At 40.5% G+C, this 25,323-nt stretch overlaps 22 non-coding genes across 22 annotated transcripts; all 22 read left to right on the forward strand.

Moving 5' to 3' along the window:
- Nucleotides 1-1,006: 1,006 nt before the first annotated feature.
- On the forward strand, nucleotides 1,007-1,078 carry trnap-agg (transfer RNA proline (anticodon AGG)). The gene has a single exon. It is a non-coding gene; the product is annotated as a tRNA-Pro (tRNA).
- Nucleotides 1,079-2,106: 1,028 nt separating this feature from the next.
- Nucleotides 2,107-2,178, forward strand: trnap-agg (transfer RNA proline (anticodon AGG)). Its single transcript has one exon. It is a non-coding gene; the product is annotated as a tRNA-Pro (tRNA).
- Nucleotides 2,179-3,603: 1,425 nt separating this feature from the next.
- trnap-agg (transfer RNA proline (anticodon AGG)) lies at nucleotides 3,604-3,675 on the forward strand. The gene has a single exon. It is a non-coding gene; the product is annotated as a tRNA-Pro (tRNA).
- A 1,150-nt stretch (nucleotides 3,676-4,825) lies between these two features.
- On the forward strand, nucleotides 4,826-4,897 carry trnap-agg (transfer RNA proline (anticodon AGG)). The gene has a single exon. It is a non-coding gene; the product is annotated as a tRNA-Pro (tRNA).
- Nucleotides 4,898-5,925: 1,028 nt separating this feature from the next.
- On the forward strand, nucleotides 5,926-5,997 carry trnap-agg (transfer RNA proline (anticodon AGG)). Its single transcript has one exon. It is a non-coding gene; the product is annotated as a tRNA-Pro (tRNA).
- A 1,038-nt stretch (nucleotides 5,998-7,035) lies between these two features.
- trnap-agg (transfer RNA proline (anticodon AGG)) lies at nucleotides 7,036-7,107 on the forward strand. The gene has a single exon. It is a non-coding gene; the product is annotated as a tRNA-Pro (tRNA).
- A 1,028-nt stretch (nucleotides 7,108-8,135) lies between these two features.
- trnap-agg (transfer RNA proline (anticodon AGG)) lies at nucleotides 8,136-8,207 on the forward strand. Its single transcript has one exon. It is a non-coding gene; the product is annotated as a tRNA-Pro (tRNA).
- A 1,027-nt stretch (nucleotides 8,208-9,234) lies between these two features.
- Nucleotides 9,235-9,306, forward strand: trnap-agg (transfer RNA proline (anticodon AGG)). Its single transcript has one exon. It is a non-coding gene; the product is annotated as a tRNA-Pro (tRNA).
- A 1,027-nt stretch (nucleotides 9,307-10,333) lies between these two features.
- On the forward strand, nucleotides 10,334-10,405 carry trnap-agg (transfer RNA proline (anticodon AGG)). Its single transcript has one exon. It is a non-coding gene; the product is annotated as a tRNA-Pro (tRNA).
- Nucleotides 10,406-11,443: 1,038 nt separating this feature from the next.
- On the forward strand, nucleotides 11,444-11,515 carry trnap-agg (transfer RNA proline (anticodon AGG)). The gene has a single exon. It is a non-coding gene; the product is annotated as a tRNA-Pro (tRNA).
- A 1,028-nt stretch (nucleotides 11,516-12,543) lies between these two features.
- On the forward strand, nucleotides 12,544-12,615 carry trnap-agg (transfer RNA proline (anticodon AGG)). Its single transcript has one exon. It is a non-coding gene; the product is annotated as a tRNA-Pro (tRNA).
- Nucleotides 12,616-13,653: 1,038 nt separating this feature from the next.
- On the forward strand, nucleotides 13,654-13,725 carry trnap-agg (transfer RNA proline (anticodon AGG)). Its single transcript has one exon. It is a non-coding gene; the product is annotated as a tRNA-Pro (tRNA).
- A 1,028-nt stretch (nucleotides 13,726-14,753) lies between these two features.
- Nucleotides 14,754-14,825, forward strand: trnap-agg (transfer RNA proline (anticodon AGG)). Its single transcript has one exon. It is a non-coding gene; the product is annotated as a tRNA-Pro (tRNA).
- A 1,027-nt stretch (nucleotides 14,826-15,852) lies between these two features.
- Nucleotides 15,853-15,924, forward strand: trnap-agg (transfer RNA proline (anticodon AGG)). Its single transcript has one exon. It is a non-coding gene; the product is annotated as a tRNA-Pro (tRNA).
- Nucleotides 15,925-16,951: 1,027 nt separating this feature from the next.
- On the forward strand, nucleotides 16,952-17,023 carry trnap-agg (transfer RNA proline (anticodon AGG)). The gene has a single exon. It is a non-coding gene; the product is annotated as a tRNA-Pro (tRNA).
- Nucleotides 17,024-18,061: 1,038 nt separating this feature from the next.
- On the forward strand, nucleotides 18,062-18,133 carry trnap-agg (transfer RNA proline (anticodon AGG)). The gene has a single exon. It is a non-coding gene; the product is annotated as a tRNA-Pro (tRNA).
- A 1,028-nt stretch (nucleotides 18,134-19,161) lies between these two features.
- On the forward strand, nucleotides 19,162-19,233 carry trnap-agg (transfer RNA proline (anticodon AGG)). The gene has a single exon. It is a non-coding gene; the product is annotated as a tRNA-Pro (tRNA).
- Nucleotides 19,234-20,271: 1,038 nt separating this feature from the next.
- On the forward strand, nucleotides 20,272-20,343 carry trnap-agg (transfer RNA proline (anticodon AGG)). Its single transcript has one exon. It is a non-coding gene; the product is annotated as a tRNA-Pro (tRNA).
- A 1,038-nt stretch (nucleotides 20,344-21,381) lies between these two features.
- On the forward strand, nucleotides 21,382-21,453 carry trnap-agg (transfer RNA proline (anticodon AGG)). Its single transcript has one exon. It is a non-coding gene; the product is annotated as a tRNA-Pro (tRNA).
- Nucleotides 21,454-22,481: 1,028 nt separating this feature from the next.
- On the forward strand, nucleotides 22,482-22,553 carry trnap-agg (transfer RNA proline (anticodon AGG)). The gene has a single exon. It is a non-coding gene; the product is annotated as a tRNA-Pro (tRNA).
- A 1,027-nt stretch (nucleotides 22,554-23,580) lies between these two features.
- trnap-agg (transfer RNA proline (anticodon AGG)) lies at nucleotides 23,581-23,652 on the forward strand. The gene has a single exon. It is a non-coding gene; the product is annotated as a tRNA-Pro (tRNA).
- Nucleotides 23,653-24,679: 1,027 nt separating this feature from the next.
- Nucleotides 24,680-24,751, forward strand: trnap-agg (transfer RNA proline (anticodon AGG)). The gene has a single exon. It is a non-coding gene; the product is annotated as a tRNA-Pro (tRNA).
- Nucleotides 24,752-25,323: the final 572 nt, after the last annotated feature.

Consider the following 25,323-nt stretch of genomic DNA (forward strand, 5'->3'; position numbering starts at 1 on the left):
ATGATTCTCGCTTAGGGTGCGAGAGGTCAGAAAATCATGCACAGTACCTTATACCACGATAACTAGTGACCAAGAAGGAGATAACCAAAGTCAAAATTCTATGACAATTGATGCTGTGATAGATACTAGTCTAGCTTGTGCTCATTTAACCTCTGCCTGTCACTCCTTCCCTAATAAATGAGACAAATGGCATGATTTTCAAGTTCACTCTTTTTGCTTTTGTTTCACGTCAATTTCCCTTTACATTTGCAAGTGCATTGTCATAGTGATTTCAGCAGACAGATACATATTGGCACAATTTAGCAGACCCACCTTCGGCAATCGATTTTGATCTTCAATGGACATTGACCGTAAAAGAGCAATCTGCTCGAGTCTTTGCAAAACCCTACACCTCAAAGATTAAGCTCAAAAATATTGTGCACACATGCAGAAGGACCTTGTGCAGATGTGGCAAGTAACTTCTGGAAGTGATTGCAATATTCAATGCACATTGATTGTAAATCAGCAATCTCGCAAAACATTTGCAAAACCCGACAGGAAAACGATCAAAGAGAAAACTCTTGTCCTGACGTGTAAAATGCATTCTGCAAACTAATGGGGATCTTCAATACACATCTAGAGTAAAAGAGCAATCTTCTCAAACATTTGTAAAAGTCGATAAGAAAATGATCTATGGACATTGAGCGTAGAACAGCAATGTTCGTCATGGCACTTCAGCTTTACTAGATGTAACATTCCTGTCCTTCTTGCATGACCAAGACTCTATGGAAAACAGCATATCCAAACCCATCAAAACCCATTAAAGATATAAGGAACTCTGTGTTCCTGCTGTCATTTAAAGCATGATTTTCTGACTGCTATGCTGAAAACGTGGTTGTTTAGGAAGGAATGTACACAACTGTGTACAAAAAGTGCAAGGTGAAATTTTCTGTTGCCAAGCAAATTCATGAAATTGAAAAACTCTGATTTTTATCCGACACACCAGGTAGCAGCTGACAGGATGAGGGGCTCGTTGGTCTAGGGGTATGATTCTCGCTTAGGGTGCGAGAGGTCCCGGGTTCAAATCCCGGACGAGCCCATGTGCAGTGCGGTTAATAAATGGGGATCCCTTAGTTTGTGTGGTAGACTTTCCCAACCTATCTGCTGTTGCACAGTACCTTATACCACGATAACTAGTGACCAAGATGGAGATAACCAAAGTCAAAATTCTATGACAATTGATGCTGTGATACATACTAGTCTAGCTTGTGCTCATTTAACCTCTGCCTGTCACTCCTTCCCTAATAAATGACACAAATGGCATGATTTTCAAGTTCACTCTTTTTGCTTTTGTTTCACGTCAATTTCCCTTTACATTTGCAAGTGCATTGTCATAGTGATTTCAGCAGACAGATACATATTGGCACAATTTAGCAGACCCACCTTCGGCAATCGATTTTGATCTTCAATGGACATTGACCGTAAAAGAGCAATCTGCTCGAGTCTTTGCAAAACCCTACACCTCAAAGATTAAGCTCAAAAATATTGTGCACACATGCAGAAGGACCTTGTGCAGATGTGGCAAGTAACTTCTGGAAGTGGTTGCAATATTCAATGCACATTGATTGTAAATGAGCAATCTCGCAAAACATTTGCAAAACCCGACAGGAAAACGATCAAAGAGAAAACTCTTGTCCTGACGTGTAAAATGCATTCTGCAAACTGATGGGGATCTTCAATACACATCTAGAGTAAAAGAGCAATCTTCTCAAACATTTGTAAAAGTCGATAAGAAAATGATCTATGGACATTGAGCGTAGAACAGCAATGTTCTTCATGGCACTTCAGCTTTACTAGATGTAACATTCCTGTCCTTCTTGCATGACCAAGATTCTATGGAAAACAGCATATCCAAACCCATCAAAGATAAAAGGAACTGTGTGTTCCTGCTGTCATTTAAAGCATGATTTTCTGACTGCTATGCTGAAAACGTGGTTGTTTAGGAAGGAATGTACATAACTGTGTTCAAAAAGTGCAAGGTGAAATTTTCTGTTGCCAAGCAAATTCATGAAATTGAAAAACTCTGATTTTTATCCCACACACCATGTAGCAGCTGACAGGATGAGGGGCTCGTTGGTCTAGGGGTATGATTCTCGCTTAGGGTGCGAGAGGTCCCGGGTTCAAATCCCGCACGAGCCCATGTGTAGTGCGGTTAATAAACGGGGATTCCTTAGTTTGTGTGGTAGGCTTTCCCAACCTCTCTGCTGTTGCACAGCACGTAAAAGAGCAATCTGCACGAGTCTTTGCAAAACCCTACACCTCAAAGATTAAGCTCAAACATATTGTGCACACATGCAGAAGGACCTTGTGCAGATGTGGCAAGTAACTTCTGGAAGTGATTGCAATCTTCAATGGACATTGATTGTAAATCAGCAATCTCGCAAAACATTTGCAAAACCCGACAGGAAAACGATCAAAGAGAAAACTCTTGTCCTGACGTGTAAAATGCATTCTGCAAACTGATGGGGATCTCCAATACACATCTAGAGTAAAAGAGCAATCTTCTCAAACATTTGTAAAAGTCGATAAGAAAATGATCTATGGACATTGAGCGTAGAACAGCAATGTTCGTCATGGCACTTCAGCTTCCCAACCTCTCTGCTGTTGCACAGTACCTTATACCACGATAACTAGTGACCAAGATGGAGATAACCAAAGTCAAAATTCTATGACAATTGATGCTGTGATACATACTAGTCTAGCTTGTGCTCATTTAACCTCTGCCTGTCACTCCTTCCCTAATAAATGACACAAATGGCATGATTTTCAAGTTCACTCTTTTTGCTTTTGTTTCACGTCAATTTCCCTTTACATTTGCAAGTGCATTGTCATAGTGATTTCAGCAGACAGATACATATTGGCACAATTTAGCAGACCCACCTTCGGCAATCGATTTTGATCTTCAATGGACATTGACCGTAAAAGAGCAATCTGCTCGAGTCTTTGCAAAACCCTACACCTCAAAGATTAAGCTCAAAAATATTGTGCACACATGCAGAAGGACCTTGTGCAGATGTGGCAAGTAACTTCTGGAAGTGGTTGCAATATTCAATGCACATTGATTGTAAATCAGCAATCTCGCAAAACATTTGCAAAACCCGACAGGAAAACGATCAAAGAGAAAACTCTTGTCCTGACGTGTAAAATGCATTCTGCAAACTGATGGGGATCTTCAATACACATCTAGAGTAAAAGAGCAATCTTCTCAAACATTTGTAAAAGTCGATAAGAAAATGATCTATGGACATTGAGCGTAGAACAGCAATGTTCTTCATGGCACTTCAGCTTTACTAGATGTAACATTCCTGTCCTTCTTGCATGACCAAGATTCTATGGAAAACAGCATATCCAAACCCATCAAAGATAAAAGGAACTGTGTGTTCCTGCTGTCATTTAAAGCATGATTTTCTGACTGCTATGCTGAAAACGTGGTTGTTTAGGAAGGAATGTACATAACTGTGTTCAAAAAGTGCAAGGTGAAATTTTCTGTTGCCAAGCAAATTCATGAAATTGAAAAACTCTGATTTTTATCCCACACACCATGTAGCAGTTGACAGGATGAGGGGCTTGTTGGTCTAGGGGTATGATTCTTGCTTAGGGTGCGAGAGGTCCCGGGTTCAAATCCCGGACGAGCCCATGTGCAGTGCGGTTAATAAATGGGGATCCCTTAGTTTGTGTGGTAGACTTTCCCAACCTATGAAATGAAATTGAAAAGCTCTGATTTTTATCCCACACACCATGTAGCAGCTGACAGGATGAGGGGCTCGTTGGTCTAGGGGTATGATTCTCGCTTAGGGTGCGAGAGGTCAGAAAATCATGCACAGTACCTTATACCACGATAACTAGTGACCAAGAAGGAGATAACCAAAGTCAAAATTCTATGACAATTGATGCTGTGATAGATACTAGTCTAGCTTGTGCTCATTTAACCTCTGCCTGTCACTCCTTCCCTAATAAATGAGACAAATGGCATGATTTTCAAGTTCACTCTTTTTGCTTTTGTTTCACGTCAATTTCCCTTTACATTTGCAAGTGCATTGTCATAGTGATTTCAGCAGACAGATACATATTGGCACAATTTAGCAGACCCACCTTCGGCAATCGATTTTGATCTTCAATGGACATTGACCGTAAAAGAGAAATCTGCTCGAGTCTTTGCAAAACCCTACACCTCAAAGATTAAGCTCAAAAATATTGTGCACACATGCAGAAGGACCTTGTGCAGATGTGGCAAGTAACTTCTGGAAGTGATTGCAATATTCAATGCACATTGATTGTAAATCAGCAATCTCGCAAAACATTTGCAAAACCCGACAGGAAAACGATCAAAGAGAAAACTCTTGTCCTGACGTGTAAAATGCATTCTGCAAACTAATGGGGATCTTCAATACACATCTAGAGTAAAAGAGCAATCTTCTCAAACATTTGTAAAAGTCGATAAGAAAATGATCTATGGACATTGAGCGTAGAACAGCAATGTTCGTCATGGCACTTCAGCTTTACTAGATGTAACATTCCTGTCCTTCTTGCATGACCAAGACTCTATGGAAAACAGCATATCCAAACCCATCAAAACCCATTAAAGATATAAGGAACTCTGTGTTCCTGCTGTCATTTAAAGCATGATTTTCTGACTGCTATGCTGAAAACGTGGTTGTTTAGGAAGGAATGTACACAACTGTGTACAAAAAGTGCAAGGTGAAATTTTCTGTTGCCAAGCAAATTCATGAAATTGAAAAACTCTGATTTTTATCCGACACACCAGGTAGCAGCTGACAGGATGAGGGGCTCGTTGGTCTAGGGGTATGATTCTCGCTTAGGGTGCGAGAGGTCCCGGGTTCAAATCCCGGACGAGCCCATGTGCAGTGCGGTTAATAAATGGGGATCCCTTAGTTTGTGTGGTAGACTTTCCCAACCTATCTGCTGTTGCACAGTACCTTATACCACGATAACTAGTGACCAAGAAGGAGATAACCAAAGTCAAAATTCTATGACAATTGATGCTGTGATAGATACTAGTCTAGCTTGTGCTCATTTAACCTCTGCCTGTCACTCCTTCCCTAATAAATGACACAAATGGCATGATTTTCAAGTTCACTCTTTTTGCTTTTGTTTCACGTCAATTTCCCTTTACATTTGCAAGTGCATTGTCATAGTGATTTCAGCAGACAGATACATATTGGCACAATTTAGCAGACCCACCTTCGGCAATCGATTTTGATCTTCAATGGACATTGACCGTAAAAGAGCAATCTGCTCGAGTCTTTGCAAAACCCTACACCTCAAAGATTAAGCTCAAACATATTGTGCACACATGCAGAAGGACCTTGTGCAGATGTGGCAAGTAACTTCTGGAAGTGATTGCAATCTTCAATGGACATTGATTGTAAATGAGCAATCTCGCAAAACATTTGCAAAACCCGACAGGAAAACGATCAAAGAGAAAACTCTTGTCCTGACGTGTAAAATGCATTCTGCAAACTGATGGGGATCTTCAATACACATCTAGAGTAAAAGAGCAATCTTCTCAAACATTTGTAAAAGTCGATAAGAAAATGATCTATGGACATTGAGCGTAGAACAGCAATGTTCTTCATGGCACTTCAGCTTTACTAGATGTAACATTCCTGTCCTTCTTGCATGACCAAGATTCTATGGAAAACAGCATATCCAAACCCATCAAAGATAAAAGGAACTGTGTGTTCCTGCTATCATTTAAAGCATGATTTTCTGACTGCTATGCTGAAAACGTGGTTGTTTAGGAAGGAATGTACATAACTGTGTTCAAAAAGTGCAAGGTGAAATTTTCTGTTGCCAAGCAAATTCATGAAATTGAAAAGCTCTGATTTTTATCCCACACACCATGTAGCAGCTGACAGGATGAGGGGCTCGTTGGTCTAGGGGTATGATTCTCGCTTAGGGTGCGAGAGGTCCCGGGTTCAAATCCCGGACGAGCCCATGTGCAGTGCGGTTCATAAATGGGGATCCCTTAGTTTGTGTGGTAGGCTTTCCCAACCTATCTGCTGTTGCACAGTACCTTATACCACAATAACTAGTGACCAAGAAGGAGATAACCAAAGTCAAAATTCTATGACAATTGATGCTGTGATACATACTAGTCTAGCTTGTGCTCATTCAACCTCTGCCTGTCACTCCTTCCCTAATAAATGAGACAAATGGCATGATTTTCAAGTTCACTCTTTTTGCTTTTGTTTCACGTCAATTTCCCTTTACATTTGCAAGTGCATTGTCATAGTGATTTCAGCAGACAGATACATATTGGCACAATTTAGCAGACCCACCTTCGGCAATTGATTTTGATCTTCAATGGACATTGACCGTAAAAGTGCAATCTGCTTGAGTCTTTGCAAAGCCCTACACCTCAAAGATTAAGCTCAAACATATTGTGCACACATGCAGAAGGACCTTGTGCAGATGTGGCAAGTAACTTCTGGAAGTGATTGCAATCTTCAATGCACATTGATTGTAAATGAGCAATCTCGCAAAACATTTGCAAAACCCGACAAGAAAACGATCAAAGAGAAAACTCTTGTCCTGACGTGTAAAATGCATTCTACAAACTGATGGGGATCTTCAATACACATCTAGAGTAAAAGAGCAATCTTCTCAAACATTTGTAAAAGTCGATAAGAAAATGATCTATGGACATTGAGCGTAGAACAGCAATGTTCGTCATGGCACTTCAGCTTTACTAGATGTAACATTCCTGTCCTTCTTGCATGACCAAGACTCTATGGAAAACACCATATCCAAACCCATCAAAACCCATTAAAGATAAAAGGAACTGTGTGTTCCTGCTGTCATTTAAAGCATGATTTTCTGACTGCTATGCTGAAAACGTGGTTGTTTAGGAAGGAATGTACATAACTGTGTTCAAAAAGTGCAAGGTGAAATTTTCTGTTGCCAAGCAAATTCATGAAATTGAAAAACTCTGATTTTTATCCCACACACCATGTAGCAGCTGACAGGATGAGGGGCTCGTTGGTCTAGGGGTATGATTCTCGCTTAGGGTGCGAGAGGTCCCGGGTTCAAATCCCGGACGAGCCCATGTGCAGTGCGGTTAATAAATGGGGATCCCTTAGTTTGTGTGGTAGACTTTCCCAACCTATCTGCTGTTGCACAGTACCTTATACCACGATAACTAGTGACCAAGAAGGAGATAACCAAAGTCAAAATTCTATGACAATTGATGCTGTGATAGATACTAGTCTAGCTTGTGCTCATTTAACCTCTGCCTGTCACTCCTTCCCTAATAAATGACACAAATGGCATGATTTTCAAGTTCACTCTTTTTGCTTTTGTTTCACGTCAATTTCCCTTTACATTTGCAAGTGCATTGTCATAGTGATTTCAGCAGACAGATACATATTGGCACAATTTAGCAGACCCACCTTCGGCAATCGATTTTGATCTTCAATGGACATTGACCGTAAAAGAGCAATCTGCTCGAGTCTTTGCAAAACCCTACACCTCAAAGATTAAGCTCAAAAATATTGTGCACACATGCAGAAGGACCTTGTGCAGATGTGGCAAGTAACTTCTGGAAGTGATTGCAATATTCAATGCACATTGATTGTAAATCAGCAATCTCGCAAAACATTTGCAAAACCCGACAGGAAAACGATCAAAGAGAAAACTCTTGTCCTGACGTGTAAAATGCATTCTGCAAACTAATGGGGATCTTCAATACACATCTAGAGTAAAAGAGCAATCTTCTCAAACATTTGTAAAAGTCGATAAGAAAATGATCTATGGACATTGAGCGTAGAACAGCAATGTTCGTCATGGCACTTCAGCTTTACTAGATGTAACATTCCTGTCCTTCTTGCATGACCAAGACTCTATGGAAAACAGCATATCAAAACCCATTAAAGATATAAGGAACTCTGTGTTCCTGCTGTCATTTAAAGCATGATTTTCTGACTGCTATGCTGAAAACGTGGTTGTTTAGGAAGGAATGTACACAACTGTGTACAAAAAGTGCAAGGTGAAATTTTCTGTTGCCAAGCAAATTCATGAAATTGAAAAACTCTGATTTTTATCCGACACACCAGGTAGCAGCTGACAGGATGAGGGGCTCGTTGGTCTAGGGGTATGATTCTCGCTTAGGGTGCGAGAGGTCCCGGGTTCAAATCCCGGACGAGCCCATGTGCAGTGCGGTTAATAAATGGGGATCCCTTAGTTTGTGTGGTAGACTTTCCCAACCTATCTGCTGTTGCACAGTACCTTATACCACGATAACTAGTGACCAAGAAGGAGATAACCAAAGTCAAAATTCTATGACAATTGATGCTGTGATAGATACTAGTCTAGCTTGTGCTCATTTAACCTCTGCCTGTCACTCCTTCCCTAATAAATGACACAAATGGCATGATTTTCAAGTTCACTCTTTTTGCTTTTGTTTCACGTCAATTTCCCTTTACATTTGCAAGTGCATTGTCATAGTGATTTCAGCAGACAGATACATATTGGCACAATTTAGCAGACCCACCTTCGGCAATCGATTTTGATCTTCAATGGACATTGACCGTAAAAGAGCAATCTGCTCGAGTCTTTGCAAAACCCTACACCTCAAAGATTAAGCTCAAAAATATTGTGCACACATGCAGAAGGACCTTGTGCAGATGTGGCAAGTAACTTCTGGAAGTGATTGCAATATTCAATGCACATTGATTGTAAATCAGCAATCTCGCAAAACATTTGCAAAACCCGACAGGAAAACGATCAAAGAGAAAACTCTTGTCCTGACGTGTAAAATGCATTCTGCAAACTAATGGGGATCTTCAATACACATCTAGAGTAAAAGAGCAATCTTCTCAAACATTTGTAAAAGTCGATAAGAAAATGATCTATGGACATTGAGCGTAGAACAGCAATGTTCGTCATGGCACTTCAGCTTTACTAGATGTAACATTCCTGTCCTTCTTGCATGACCAAGACTCTATGGAAAACAGCATATCAAAACCCATTAAAGATATAAGGAACTCTGTGTTCCTGCTGTCATTTAAAGTATGATTTTCTGACTGCTATGCTGAAAACGTGGTTGTTTAGGAAGGAATGTACACAACTGTGTACAAAAAGTGAAGGTGAAATTTTCTGTTGCCAAGCAAATTCATGAAATTGAAAAACTCCGATTTTTATCCCACACACCAGGTAGCAGCTGACAGGATGAGGGGCTCGTTGGTCTAGGGGTATGATTCTCGCTTAGGGTGCGAGAGGTCCCGGGTTCAAATCCCGGACGAGCCCATGTGCAGTACGGTTAATAAATGGGGATCCCTTAGTTTGTGTGGTAGACTTTCCCAACCTATCTGCTGTTGCACAGTACCTTATACCACGATAACTAGTGACCAAGAAGGAGATAACCAAAGTCAAAATTCTATGACAATTGATGCTGTGATAGATACTAGTCTAGCTTGTGCTCATTTAACCTCTGCCTGTCACTCCTTCCCTAATAAATGACACAAATGGCATGATTTTCAAGTTCACTCTTTTTGCTTTTTTTCACGTCAATTTCCCTTTACATTTGCAAGTGCATTGTCATAGTGATTTCAGCAGACAGATACATATTGGCACAATTTAGCAGACCCACCTTCGGCAATCGATTTTGATTTTCAATGGACATTGACCGTAAAAGAGCAATCTGCTCGAGTCTTTGCAAAACCCTACACCTCAAAGATTAAGCTCAAAAATATTGTGCACACATGCAGAAGGACCTTGTGCAGATGTGGCAAGTAACTTCTGGAAGTGATTGCAATATTCAATGCACATTGATTGTAAATCAGCAATCTCGCAAAACATTTGCAAAACCCGACAGGAAAACGATCAAAGAGAAAACTCTTGTCCTGACGTGTAAAATGCATTCTGCAAACTGATGGGGATCTTCAATACACATCTAGAGTAAAAGAGCAATCTTCTCAAACATTTGTAAAAGTCGATAAGAAAATGATCTATGGACATTGAGCGTAGAACAGCAATGTTCTTCATGGCACTTCAGCTTTACTAGATGTAACATTCCTGTCCTTCTTGCATGACCAAGATTCTATGGAAAACAGCATATCCAAACCCATCAAAGATAAAAGGAACTGTGTGTTCCTGCTGTCATTTAAAGCATGATTTTCTGACTGCTATGCTGAAAACGTGGTTGTTTAGGAAGGAATGTACATAACTGTGTTCAAAAAGTGCAAGGTGAAATTTTCTGTTGCCAAGCAAATTCATGAAATTGAAAAACTCTGATTTTTATCCCACACACCATGTAGCAGCTGACAGGATGAGGGGCTCGTTGGTCTAGGGGTATGATTCTCGCTTAGGGTGCGAGAGGTCCCGGGTTCAAATCCCGGACGAGCCCATGTGCAGTGCGGTTAATAAATGGGGATCCCTTAGTTTGTGTGGTAGGCTTTCCCAACCTATCTGCTGTTGCACAGTACCTTATACCACGATAACTAGTGACCAAGAAGGAGATAACCAAAGTCAAAATTCTATGACAATTGATGCTGTGATACATACTAGTCTAGCTTGTGCTCATTCAACCTCTGCCTGTCACTCCTTCCCTAATAAATGAGACAAATGGCATGATTTTCAAGTTCACTCTTTTTGCTTTTGTTTCACGTCAATTTCCCTTTACATTTGCAAGTGCATTGTCATAGTGATTTCAGCAGACAGATACATATTGGCACAATTTAGCAGACCCACCTTCGGCAATCGATTTTGATCTTCAATGGACATTGACCGTAAAAGAGCAATCTGCTCGAGTCTTTGCAAAACCCTACACCTCAAAGATTAAGCTCAAACATATTGTGCACACATGCAGAAGGACCTTGTGCAGATGTGGCAAGTAACTTCTGGAAGTGATTGAAATCTTCAATGGACATTGATTGTAAATGAGCAATCTCGCAAAACATTTGCAAAACCCGACAGGAAAACGATCAAAGAGAAAACTCTTGTCCTGACGTGTAAAATGCATTCTGCAAACTGATGGGGATCTCCAATACACATCTAGAGTAAAAGAGCAATCTTCTCAAACATTTGTAAAAGTCGATAAGAAAATGATCTATGGACATTGAGCGTAGAACAGCAATGTTCGTCATGGCACTTCAGCTTTACTAGATGTAACATTCCTGTCCTTCTTGCATGACCAAGACTCTATGGAAAACAGCATATCCAAACCCATCAAAACCCATTAAAGATATAAGGAACTCTGTGTTCCTGCTGTCATTTAAAGCATGATTTTCTGACTGCTATGCTGAAAACGTGGTTGTTTAGGAAGGAATGTACACAACTGTGTACAAAAAGTGCAAGGTGAAATTTTCTGTTGCCAAGCAAATTCATGAAATTGAAAAACTCTGATTTTTATCCGACACACCAGGTAGCAGCTGACAGGATGAGGGGCTCGTTGGTCTAGGGGTATGATTCTCGCTTAGGGTGCGAGAGGTCCCGGGTTCAAATCCCGGACGAGCCCATGTGCAGTGCGGTTAATAAATGGGGATCCCTTAGTTTGTGTGGTAGACTTTCCCAACCTATCTGCTGTTGCACAGTACCTTATACCACGATAACTAGTGACCAAGAAGGAGATAACCAAAGTCAAAATTCTATGACAATTGATGCTGTGATAGATACTAGTCTAGCTTGTGCTCATTTAACCTCTGCCTGTCACTCCTTCCCTAATAAATGACACAAATGGCATGATTTTCAAGTTCACTCTTTTTGCTTTTGTTTCACGTCAATTTCCCTTTACATTTGCAAGTGCATTGTCATAGTGATTTCAGCAGACAGATACATATTGGCACAATTTAGCAGACCCACCTTCGGCAATCGATTTTGATCTTCAATGGACATTGACCGTAAAAGAGCAATCTGCTCGAGTCTTTGCAAAACCCTACACCTCAAAGATTAAGCTCAAACATATTGTGCACACATGCAGAAGGACCTTGTGCAGATGTGGCAAGTAACTTCTGGAAGTGATTGCAATCTTCAATGGACATTGATTGTAAATGAGCAATCTCGCAAAACATTTGCAAAACCCGACAGGAAAACGATCAAAGAGAAAACTCTTGTCCTGACGTGTAAAATGCATTCTGCAAACTGATGGGGATCTTCAATACACATCTAGAGTAAAAGAGCAATCTTCTCAAACATTTGTAAAAGTCGATAAGAAAATGATCTATGGACATTGAGCGTAGAACAGCAATGTTCTTCATGGCACTTCAGCTTTACTAGATGTAACATTCCTGTCCTTCTTGCATGACCAAGATTCTATGGAAAACAGCATATCCAAACCCATCAAAGATAAAAGGAACTGTGTGTTCCTGCTGTCATTTAAAGCATGATTTTCTGACTGCTATGCTGAAAACGTGGTTGTTTAGGAAGGAATGTACATAACTGTGTTCAAAAAGTGCAAGGTGAAATTTTCTGTTGCCAAGCAAATTCATGAAATTGAAAAACTCTGATTTTTATCCCACACACCATGTAGCAGCTGACAGGATGAGGGGCTCGTTGGTCTAGGGGTATGATTCTCGCTTAGGGTGCGAGAGGTCCCGGGTTCAAATCCCGGACGAGCCCATGTGCAGTGCGGTTCATAAATGGGGATCCCTTAGTTTGTGTGGTAGGCTTTCCCAACCTATCTGCTGTTGCACAGTACCTTATACCACAATAACTAGTGACCAAGAAGGAGATAACCAAAGTCAAAATTCTATGACAATTGATGCTGTGATACATACTAGTCTAGCTTGTGCTCATTCAACCTCTGCCTGTCACTCCTTCCCTAATAAATGAGACAAATGGCATGATTTTCAAGTTCACTCTTTTTGCTTTTGTTTCACGTCAATTTCCCTTTACATTTGCAAGTGCATTGTCATAGTGATTTCAGCAGACAGATACATATTGGCACAATTTAGCAGACCCACCTTCGGCAATCGATTTTGATCTTCAATGGACATTGACCGTAAAAGTGCAATCTGCTTGAGTCTTTGCAAAGCCCTACACCTCAAAGATTAAGCTCAAACATATTGTGCACACATGCAGAAGGACCTTGTGCAGATGTGGCAAGTAACTTCTGGAAGTGATTGCAATCTTCAATGCACATTGATTGTAAATGAGCAATCTCGCAAAACATTTGCAAAACCCGACAAGAAAACGATCAAAGAGAAAACTCTTGTCCTGACGTGTAAAATGCATTCTACAAACTGATGGGGATCTTCAATACACATCTAGAGTAAAAGAGCAATCTTCTCAAACATTTGTAAAAGTCGATAAGAAAATGATCTATGGACATTGAGCGTAGAACAGCAATGTTCGTCATGGCACTTCAGCTTTACTAGATGTAACATTCCTGTCCTTCTTGCATGACCAAGACTCTATGGAAAACACCATATCCAAACCCATCAAAACCCATTAAAGATAAAAGGAACTGTGTGTTCCTGCTGTCATTTAAAGCATGATTTTCTGACTGCTATGCTGAAAACGTGGTTGTTTAGGAAGGAATGTACATAACTGTGTTCAAAAAGTGCAAGGTGAAATTTTCTGTTGCCAAGCAAATTCATGAAATTGAAAAACTCTGATTTTTATCCCACACACCATGTAGCAGCTGACAGGATGAGGGGCTCGTTGGTCTAGGGGTATGATTCTCGCTTAGGGTGCGAGAGGTCCCGGGTTCAAATCCCGGACGAGCCCATGTGCAGTGCGGTTAATAAATGGGGATCCCTTAGTTTGTGTGGTAGACTTTCCCAACCTATCTGCTGTTGCACAGTACCTTATACCACGATAACTAGTGACCAAGAAGGAGATAACCAAAGTCAAAATTCTATGACAATTGATGCTGTGATAGATACTAGTCTAGCTTGTGCTCATTTAACCTCTGCCTGTCACTCCTTCCCTAATAAATGACACAAATGGCATGATTTTCAAGTTCACTCTTTTTGCTTTTGTTTCACGTCAATTTCCCTTTACATTTGCAAGTGCATTGTCATAGTGATTTCAGCAGACAGATACATATTGGCACAATTTAGCAGACCCACCTTCGGCAATCGATTTTGATCTTCAATGGACATTGACCGTAAAAGAGCAATCTGCTCGAGTCTTTGCAAAACCCTACACCTCAAAGATTAAGCTCAAAAATATTGTGCACACATGCAGAAGGACCTTGTGCAGATGTGGCAAGTAACTTCTGGAAGTGATTGCAATATTCAATGCACATTGATTGTAAATCAGCAATCTCGCAAAACATTTGCAAAACCCGACAGGAAAACGATCAAAGAGAAAACTCTTGTCCTGACGTGTAAAATGCATTCTGCAAACTAATGGGGATCTTCAATACACATCTAGAGTAAAAGAGCAATCTTCTCAAACATTTGTAAAAGTCGATAAGAAAATGATCTATGGACATTGAGCGTAGAACAGCAATGTTCGTCATGGCACTTCAGCTTTACTAGATGTAACATTCCTGTCCTTCTTGCATGACCAAGACTCTATGGAAAACAGCATATCAAAACCCATTAAAGATATAAGGAACTCTGTGTTCCTGCTGTCATTTAAAGCATGATTTTCTGACTGCTATGCTGAAAACGTGGTTGTTTAGGAAGGAATGTACACAACTGTGTACAAAAAGTGCAAGGTGAAATTTTCTGTTGCCAAGCAAATTCATGAAATTGAAAAACTCTGATTTTTATCCGACACACCAGGTAGCAGCTGACAGGATGAGGGGCTCGTTGGTCTAGGGGTATGATTCTCGCTTAGGGTGCGAGAGGTCCCGGGTTCAAATCCCGGACGAGCCCATGTGCAGTGCGGTTAATAAATGGGGATCCCTTAGTTTGTGTGGTAGACTTTCCCAACCTATCTGCTGTTGCACAGTACCTTATACCACGATAACTAGTGACCAAGAAGGAGATAACCAAAGTCAAAATTCTATGACAATTGATGCTGTGATAGATACTAGTCTAGCTTGTGCTCATTTAACCTCTGCCTGTCACTCCTTCCCTAATAAATGACACAAATGGCATGATTTTCAAGTTCACTCTTTTTGCTTTTGTTTCACGTCAATTTCCCTTTACATTTGCAAGTGCATTGTCATAGTGATTTCAGCAGACAGATACATATTGGCACAATTTAGCAGACCCACCTTCGGCAATCGATTTTGATCTTCAATGGACATTGACCGTAAAAGAGCAATCTGCTCGAGTCTTTGCAAAACCCTACACCTCAAAGATTAAGCTCAAAAATATTGTGCACACATGCAGAAGGACCTTGTGCAGATGTGGCAAGTAACTTCTGGAAGTGATTGCAATATTCAATGCACATTGATTGTAAATCAGCAATCTCGCAAAACATTTGCAAAACCCGACAGGAAAACGATCAAAGAGAAAACTCTTGTCCTGACGTGTAAAATGCATTCTGCAAACTAATGGGGATCTTCAATACACATCTAGAGTAAAAGAGCAATCTTCTCAAACATTTGTAAAAGTCGATAAGAAAATGATCTATGGACATTGAGCGTAGAACAGCAATGTTCGTCATGGCACTTCAGCTTTACTAGATGTAACATTCCTGTCCTTCTTGCATGACCAAGACTCTATGGAAAACAGCATATCAAAACCCATTAAAGATATAAGGAACTCTGTGTTCCTGCTGTCATTTAAAGCATGATTTTCTGACTGCTATGCTGAAAACGTGGTTGTTTAGGAAGGAATGTACACAACTGTGTACAAAAAGTGAAGGTGAAATTTTCTGTTGCCAAGCAAATTCATGAAATTGAAAAACTCCGATTTTTATCCCACACACCAGGTAGCAGCTGACAGGATGAGGGGCTCGTTGGTCTAGGGGTATGATTCTCGCTTAGGGTGCGAGAGGTCCCGGGTTCAAATCCCGGACGAGCCCATGTGCAGTACGGTTAATAAATGGGGATCCCTTAGTTTGTGTGGTAGACTTTCCCAACCTATCTGCTGTTGCACAGTACCTTATACCACGATAACTAGTGACCAAGAAGGAGATAACCAAAGTCAAAATTCTATGACAATTGATGCTGTGATAGATACTAGTCTAGCTTGTGCTCATTTAACCTCTGCCTGTCACTCCTTCCCTAATAAATGACACAAATGGCATGATTTTCAAGTTCACTCTTTTTGCTTTTTTTCACGTCAATTTCCCTTTACATTTGCAAGTGCATTGTCATAGTGATTTCAGCAGACAGATACATATTGGCACAATTTAGCAGACCCACCTTCGGCAATCGATTTTGATTTTCAATGGACATTGACCGTAAAAGAGCAATCTGCTCGAGTCTTTGCAAAACCCTACACCTCAAAGATTAAGCTCAAAAATATTGTGCACACATGCAGAAGGACCTTGTGCAGATGTGGCAAGTAACTTCTGGAAGTGATTGCAATATTCAATGCACATTGATTGTAAATCAGCAATCTCGCAAAACATTTGCAAAACCCGACAGGAAAACGATCAAAGAGAAAACTCTTGTCCTGACGTGTAAAATGCATTCTGCAAACTGATGGGGATCTTCAATACACATCTAGAGTAAAAGAGCAATCTTCTCAAACATTTGTAAAAGTCGATAAGAAAATGATCTATGGACATTGAGCGTAGAACAGCAATGTTCTTCATGGCACTTCAGCTTTACTAGATGTAACATTCCTGTCCTTCTTGCATGACCAAGATTCTATGGAAAACAGCATATCCAAACCCATCAAAGATAAAAGGAACTGTGTGTTCCTGCTGTCATTTAAAGCATGATTTTCTGACTGCTATGCTGAAAACGTGGTTGTTTAGGAAGGAATGTACATAACTGTGTTCAAAAAGTGCAAGGTGAAATTTTCTGTTGCCAAGCAAATTCATGAAATTGAAAAACTCTGATTTTTATCCCACACACCATGTAGCAGCTGACAGGATGAGGGGCTCGTTGGTCTAGGGGTATGATTCTCGCTTAGGGTGCGAGAGGTCCCGGGTTCAAATCCCGGACGAGCCCATGTGCAGTGCGGTTAATAAATGGGGATCCCTTAGTTTGTGTGGTAGGCTTTCCCAACCTATCTGCTGTTGCACAGTACCTTATACCACGATAACTAGTGACCAAGAAGGAGATAACCAAAGTCAAAATTCTATGACAATTGATGCTGTGATACATACTAGTCTAGCTTGTGCTCATTCAACCTCTGCCTGTCACTCCTTCCCTAATAAATGAGACAAATGGCATGATTTTCAAGTTCACTCTTTTTGCTTTTGTTTCACGTCAATTTCCCTTTACATTTGCAAGTGCATTGTCATAGTGATTTCAGCAGACAGATACATATTGGCACAATTTAGCAGACCCACCTTCGGCAATCGATTTTGATCTTCAATGGACATTGACCGTAAAAGAGCAATCTGCTCGAGTCTTTGCAAAACCCTACACCTCAAAGATTAAGCTCAAACATATTGTGCACACATGCAGAAGGACCTTGTGCAGATGTGGCAAGTAACTTCTGGAAGTGATTGAAATCTTCAATGGACATTGATTGTAAATGAGCAATCTCGCAAAACATTTGCAAAACCCGACAGGAAAACGATCAAAGAGAAAACTCTTGTCCTGACGTGTAAAATGCATTCTGCAAACTGATGGGGATCTCCAATACACATCTAGAGTAAAAGAGCAATCTTCTCAAACATTTGTAAAAGTCGATAAGAAAATGATCTATGGACATTGAGCGTAGAACAGCAATGTTCGTCATGGCACTTCAGCTTTACTAGATGTAACATTCCTGTCCTTCTTGCATGACCAAGACTCTATGGAAAACAGCATATCCAAACCCATCAAAACCCATTAAAGATATAAGGAACTCTGTGTTCCTGCTGTCATTTAAAGCATGATTTTCTGACTGCTATGCTGAAAACGTGGTTGTTTAGGAAGGAATGTACACAACTGTGTACAAAAAGTGCAAGGTGAAATTTTCTGTTGCCAAGCAAATTCATGAAATTGAAAAACTCTGATTTTTATCCGACACACCAGGTAGCAGCTGACAGGATGAGGGGCTCGTTGGTCTAGGGGTATGATTCTCGCTTAGGGTGCGAGAGGTCCCGGGTTCAAATCCCGGACGAGCCCATGTGCAGTGCGGTTAATAAATGGGGATCCCTTAGTTTGTGTGGTAGACTTTCCCAACCTATCTGCTGTTGCACAGTACCTTATACCACGATAACTAGTGACCAAGAAGGAGATAACCAAAGTCAAAATTCTATGACAATTGATGCTGTGATAGATACTAGTCTAGCTTGTGCTCATTTAACCTCTGCCTGTCACTCCTTCCCTAATAAATGACACAAATGGCATGATTTTCAAGTTCACTCTTTTTGCTTTTGTTTCACGTCAATTTCCCTTTACATTTGCAAGTGCATTGTCATAGTGATTTCAGCAGACAGATACATATTGGCACAATTTAGCAGACCCACCTTCGGCAATCGATTTTGATCTTCAATGGACATTGACCGTAAAAGAGCAATCTGCTCGAGTCTTTGCAAAACCCTACACCTCAAAGATTAAGCTCAAACATATTGTGCACACATGCAGAAGGACCTTGTGCAGATGTGGCAAGTAACTTCTGGAAGTGATTGCAATCTTCAATGGACATTGATTGTAAATGAGCAATCTCGCAAAACATTTGCAAAACCCGACAGGAAAACGATCAAAGAGAAAACTCTTGTCCTGACGTGTAAAATGCATTCTGCAAACTGATGGGGATCTTCAATACACATCTAGAGTAAAAGAGCAATCTTCTCAAACATTTGTAAAAGTCGATAAGAAAATGATCTATGGACATTGAGCGTAGAACAGCAATGTTCTTCATGGCACTTCAGCTTTACTAGATGTAACATTCCTGTCCTTCTTGCATGACCAAGATTCTATGGAAAACAGCATATCCAAACCCATCAAAGATAAAAGGAACTGTGTGTTCCTGCTGTCATTTAAAGCATGATTTTCTGACTGCTATGCTGAAAACGTGGTTGTTTAGGAAGGAATGTACATAACTGTGTTCAAAAAGTGCAAGGTGAAATTTTCTGTTGCCAAGCAAATTCATGAAATTGAAAAACTCTGATTTTTATCCCACACACCATGTAGCAGCTGACAGGATGAGGGGCTCGTTGGTCTAGGGGTATGATTCTCGCTTAGGGTGCGAGAGGTCCCGGGTTCAAATCCCGGACGAGCCCATGTGCAGTGCGGTTCATAAATGGGGATCCCTTAGTTTGTGTGGTAGGCTTTCCCAACCTATCTGCTGTTGCACAGTACCTTATACCACAATAACTAGTGACCAAGAAGGAGATAACCAAAGTCAAAATTCTATGACAATTGATGCTGTGATACATACTAGTCTAGCTTGTGCTCATTCAACCTCTGCCTGTCACTCCTTCCCTAATAAATGAGACAAATGGCATGATTTTCAAGTTCACTCTTTTTGCTTTTGTTTCACGTCAATTTCCCTTTACATTTGCAAGTGCATTGTCATAGTGATTTCAGCAGACAGATACATATTGGCACAATTTAGCAGACCCACCTTCGGCAATCGATTTTGATCTTCAATGGACATTGACCGTAAAAGTGCAATCTGCTTGAGTCTTTGCAAAGCCCTACACCTCAAAGATTAAGCTCAAACATATTGTGCACACATGCAGAAGGACCTTGTGCAGATGTGGCAAGTAACTTCTGGAAGTGATTGCAATCTTCAATGCACATTGATTGTAAATGAGCAATCTCGCAAAACATTTGCAAAACCCGACAAGAAAACGATCAAAGAGAAAACTCTTGTCCTGACGTGTAAAATGCATTCTACAAACTGATGGGGATCTTCAATACACATCTAGAGTAAAAGAGCAATCTTCTCAAACATTTGTAAAAGTCGATAAGAAAATGATCTATGGACATTGAGCGTAGAACAGCAATGTTCGTCATGGCACTTCAGCTTTACTAGATGTAACATTCCTGTCCTTCTTGCATGACCAAGACTCTATGGAAAACACCATATCCAAACCCATCAAAACCCATTAAAGATAAAAGGAACTGTGTGTTCCTGCTGTCATTTAAAGCATGATTTTCTGACTGCTATGCTGAAAACGTGGTTGTTTAGGAAGGAATGTACATAACTGTGTTCAAAAAGTGCAAGGTGAAATTTTCTGTTGCCAAGCAAATTCATGAAATTGAAAAACTCTGATTTTTATCCCACACACCATGTAGCAGCTGACAGGATGAGGGGCTCGTTGGTCTAGGGGTATGATTCTCGCTTAGGGTGCGAGAGGTCCCGGGTTCAAATCCCGGACGAGCCCATGTGCAGTGCGGTTAATAAATGGGGATCCCTTAGTTTGTGTGGTAGACTTTCCCAACCTATCTGCTGTTGCACAGTACCTTATACCACGATAACTAGTGACCAAGAAGGAGATAACCAAAGTCAAAATTCTATGACAATTGATGCTGTGATAGATACTAGTCTAGCTTGTGCTCATTTAACCTCTGCCTGTCACTCCTTCCCTAATAAATGACACAAATGGCATGATTTTCAAGTTCACTCTTTTTGCTTTTGTTTCACGTCAATTTCCCTTTACATTTGCAAGTGCATTGTCATAGTGATTTCAGCAGACAGATACATATTGGCACAATTTAGCAGACCCACCTTCGGCAATCGATTTTGATCTTCAATGGACATTGACCGTAAAAGAGCAATCTGCTCGAGTCTTTGCAAAACCCTACACCTCAAAGATTAAGCTCAAAAATATTGTGCACACATGCAGAAGGACCTTGTGCAGATGTGGCAAGTAACTTCTGGAAGTGATTGCAATATTCAATGCACATTGATTGTAAATCAGCAATCTCGCAAAACATTTGCAAAACCCGACAGGAAAACGATCAAAGAGAAAACTCTTGTCCTGACGTGTAAAATGCATTCTGCAAACTAATGGGGATCTTCAATACACATCTAGAGTAAAAGAGCAATCTTCTCAAACATTTGTAAAAGTCGATAAGAAAATGATCTATGGACATTGAGCGTAGAACAGCAATGTTCGTCATGGCACTTCAGCTTTACTAGATGTAACATTCCTGTCCTTCTTGCATGACCAAGACTCTATGGAAAACACCATATCCAAACCCATCAAAACCCATTAAAGATAAAAGGAACTGTGTGTTCCTGCTGTCATTTAAAGCATGATTTTCTGACTGCTATGCTGAAAACGTGGTTGTTTAGGAAGGAATGTACATAACTGTGTTCAAAAAGTGCAAGGTGAAATTTTCTGTTGCCAAGCAAATTCATGAAATTGAAAAACTCTGATTTTTATCCCACACACCATGTAGCAGCTGACAGGATGAGGGGCTCGTTGGTCTAGGGGTATGATTCTCGCTTAGGGTGCGAGAGGTCCCGGGTTCAAATCCCGGACGAGCCCATGTGCAGTGCGGTTAATAAATGGGGATCCCTTAGTTTGTGTGGTAGACTTTCCCAACCTATCTGCTGTTGCACAGTACCTTATACCACGATAACTAGTGACCAAGAAGGAGATAACCAAAGTCAAAATTCTATGACAATTGATGCTGTGATAGATACTAGTCTAGCTTGTGCTCATTTAACCTCTGCCTGTCACTCCTTCCCTAATAAATGACACAAATGGCATGATTTTCAAGTTCACTCTTTTTGCTTTTGTTTCACGTCAATTTCCCTTTACATTTGCAAGTGCATTGTCATAGTGATTTCAGCAGACAGATACATATTGGCACAATTTAGCAGACCCACCTTCGGCAATCGATTTTGATCTTCAATGGACATTGACCGTAAAAGAGCAATCTGCTCGAGTCTTTGCAAAACCCTACACCTCAAAGATTAAGCTCAAAAATATTGTGCACACATGCAGAAGGACCTTGTGCAGATGTGGCAAGTAACTTCTGGAAGTGATTGCAATATTCAATGCACATTGATTGTAAATCAGCAATCTCGCAAAACATTTGCAAAACCCGACAGGAAAACGATCAAAGAGAAAACTCTTGTCCTGACGTGTAAAATGCATTCTGCAAACTAATGGGGATCTTCAATACACATCTAGAGTAAAAGAGCAATCTTCTCAAACATTTGTAAAAGTCGATAAGAAAATGATCTATGGACATTGAGCGTAGAACAGCAATGTTCGTCATGGCACTTCAGCTTTACTAGATGTAACATTCCTGTCCTTCTTGCATGACCAAGACTCTATGGAAAACAGCATATCAAAACCCATTAAAGATATAAGGAACTCTGTGTTCCTGCTGTCATTTAAAGCATGATTTTCTGACTGCTATGCTGAAAACGTGGTTGTTTAGGAAGGAATGTACACAACTGTGTACAAAAAGTGCAAGGTGAAATTTTCTGTTGCCAAGCAAATTCATGAAATTGAAAAACTCTGATTTTTATCCGACACACCAGGTAGCAGCTGACAGGATGAGGGGCTCGTTGGTCTAGGGGTATGATTCTCGCTTAGGGTGCGAGAGGTCCCGGGTTCAAATCCCGGACGAGCCCATGTGCAGTGCGGTTAATAAATGGGGATCCCTTAGTTTGTGTGGTAGACTTTCCCAACCTATCTGCTGTTGCACAGTACCTTATACCACGATAACTAGTGACCAAGAAGGAGATAACCAAAGTCAAAATTCTATGACAATTGATGCTGTGATAGATACTAGTCTAGCTTGTGCTCATTTAACCTCTGCCTGTCACTCCTTCCCTAATAAATGACACAAATGGCATGATTTTCAAGTTCACTCTTTTTGCTTTTGTTTCACGTCAATTTCCCTTTACATTTGCAAGTGCATTGTCATAGTGATTTCAGCAGACAGATACATATTGGCACAATTTAGCAGACCCACCTTCGGCAATCGATTTTGATCTTCAATGGACATTGACCGTAAAAGAGCAATCTGCTCGAGTCTTTGCAAAACCCTACACCTCAAAGATTAAGCTCAAAAATATTGTGCACACATGCAGAAGGACCTTGTGCAGATGTGGCAAGTAACTTCTGGAAGTGATTGCAATATTCAATGCACATTGATTGTAAATCAGCAATCTCGCAAAACATTTGCAAAACCCGACAGGAAAACGATCAAAGAGAAAACTCTTGTCCTGACGTGTAAAATGCATTCTGCAAACTAATGGGGATCTTCAATACACATCTAGAGTAAAAGAGCAATCTTCTCAAACATTTGTAAAAGTCGATAAGAAAATGATCTATGGACATTGAGCGTAGAACAGCAATGTTCGTCATGGCACTTCAGCTTTACTAGATGTAACATTCCTGTCCTTCTTGCATGACCAAGACTCTATGGAAAACAGCATATCAAAACCCATTAAAGATATAAGGAACTCTGTGTTCCTGCTGTCATTTAAAGCATGATTTTCTGACTGCTATGCTGAAAACGTGGTTGTTTAGGAAGGAATGTACACAACTGTGTACAAAAAGTGAAGGTGAAATTTTCTGTTGCCAAGCAAATTCATGAAATTGAAAAACTCCGATTTTTATCCCACACACCAGGTAGCAGCTGACAGGATGAGGGGCTCGTTGGTCTAGGGGTATGATTCTCGCTTAGGGTGCGAGAGGTCCCGGGTTCAAATCCCGGACGAGCCCATGTGCAGTACGGTTAATAAATGGGGATCCCTTAGTTTGTGTGGTAGACTTTCCCAACCTATCTGCTGTTGCACAGTACCTTATACCACGATAACTAGTGACCAAGAAGGAGATAACCAAAGTCAAAATTCTATGACAATTGATGCTGTGATAGATACTAGTCTAGCTTGTGCTCATTTAACCTCTGCCTGTCACTCCTTCCCTAATAAATGACACAAATGGCATGATTTTCAAGTTCACTCTTTTTGCTTTTTTTCACGTCAATTTCCCTTTACATTTGCAAGTGCATTGTCATAGTGATTTCAGCAGACAGATACATATTGGCACAATTTAGCAGACCCACCTTCGGCAATCGATTTTGATTTTCAATGGACATTGACCGTAAAAGAGCAATCTGCTCGAGTCTTTGCAAAACCCTACACCTCAAAGATTAAGCTCAAAAATATTGTGCACACATGCAGAAGGACCTTGTGCAGATGTGGCAAGTAACTTCTGGAAGTGATTGCAATATTCAATGCACATTGATTGTAAATCAGCAATCTCGCAAAACATTTGCAAAACCCGACAGGAAAACGATCAAAGAGAAAACTCTTGTCCTGACGTGTAAAATGCATTCTGCAAACTGATGGGGATCTTCAATACACATCTAGAGTAAAAGAGCAATCTTCTCAAACATTTGTAAAAGTCGATAAGAAAATGATCTATGGACATTGAGCGTAGAACAGCAATGTTCTTCATGGCACTTCAGCTTTACTAGATGTAACATTCCTGTCCTTCTTGCATGACCAAGATTCTATGGAAAACAGCATATCCAAACCCATCAAAGATAAAAGGAACTGTGTGTTCCTGCTGTCATTTAAAGCATGATTTTCTGACTGCTATGCTGAAAACGTGGTTGTTTAGGAAGGAATGTACATAACTGTGTTCAAAAAGTGCAAGGTGAAATTTTCTGTTGCCAAGCAAATTCATGAAATTGAAAAACTCTGATTTTTATCCCACACACCATGTAGCAGCTGACAGGATGAGGGGCTCGTTGGTCTAGGGGTATGATTCTCGCTTAGGGTGCGAGAGGTCCCGGGTTCAAATCCCGGACGAGCCCATGTGCAGTGCGGTTAATAAATGGGGATCCCTTAGTTTGTGTGGTAGGCTTTCCCAACCTATCTGCTGTTGCACAGTACCTTATACCACGATAACTAGTGACCAAGAAGGAGATAACCAAAGTCAAAATTCTATGACAATTGATGCTGTGATACATACTAGTCTAGCTTGTGCTCATTCAACCTCTGCCTGTCACTCCTTCCCTAATAAATGAGACAAATGGCATGATTTTCAAGTTCACTCTTTTTGCTTTTGTTTCACGTCAATTTCCCTTTACATTTGCAAGTGCATTGTCATAGTGATTTCAGCAGACAGATACATATTGGCACAATTTAGCAGACCCACCTTCGGCAATCGATTTTGATCTTCAATGGACATTGACCGTAAAAGAGCAATCTGCTCGAGTCTTTGCAAAACCCTACACCTCAAAGATTAAGCTCAAACATATTGTGCACACATGCAGAAGGACCTTGTGCAGATGTGGCAAGTAACTTCTGGAAGTGATTGAAATCTTCAATGGACATTGATTGTAAATGAGCAATCTCGCAAAACATTTGCAAAACCCGACAGGAA

This window comes from Paramormyrops kingsleyae, chromosome 5 (genome assembly GCF_048594095.1).
Source record: "Paramormyrops kingsleyae isolate MSU_618 chromosome 5, PKINGS_0.4, whole genome shotgun sequence".
Classification (NCBI taxonomy): domain Eukaryota; kingdom Metazoa; phylum Chordata; class Actinopteri; order Osteoglossiformes; family Mormyridae; genus Paramormyrops; species Paramormyrops kingsleyae.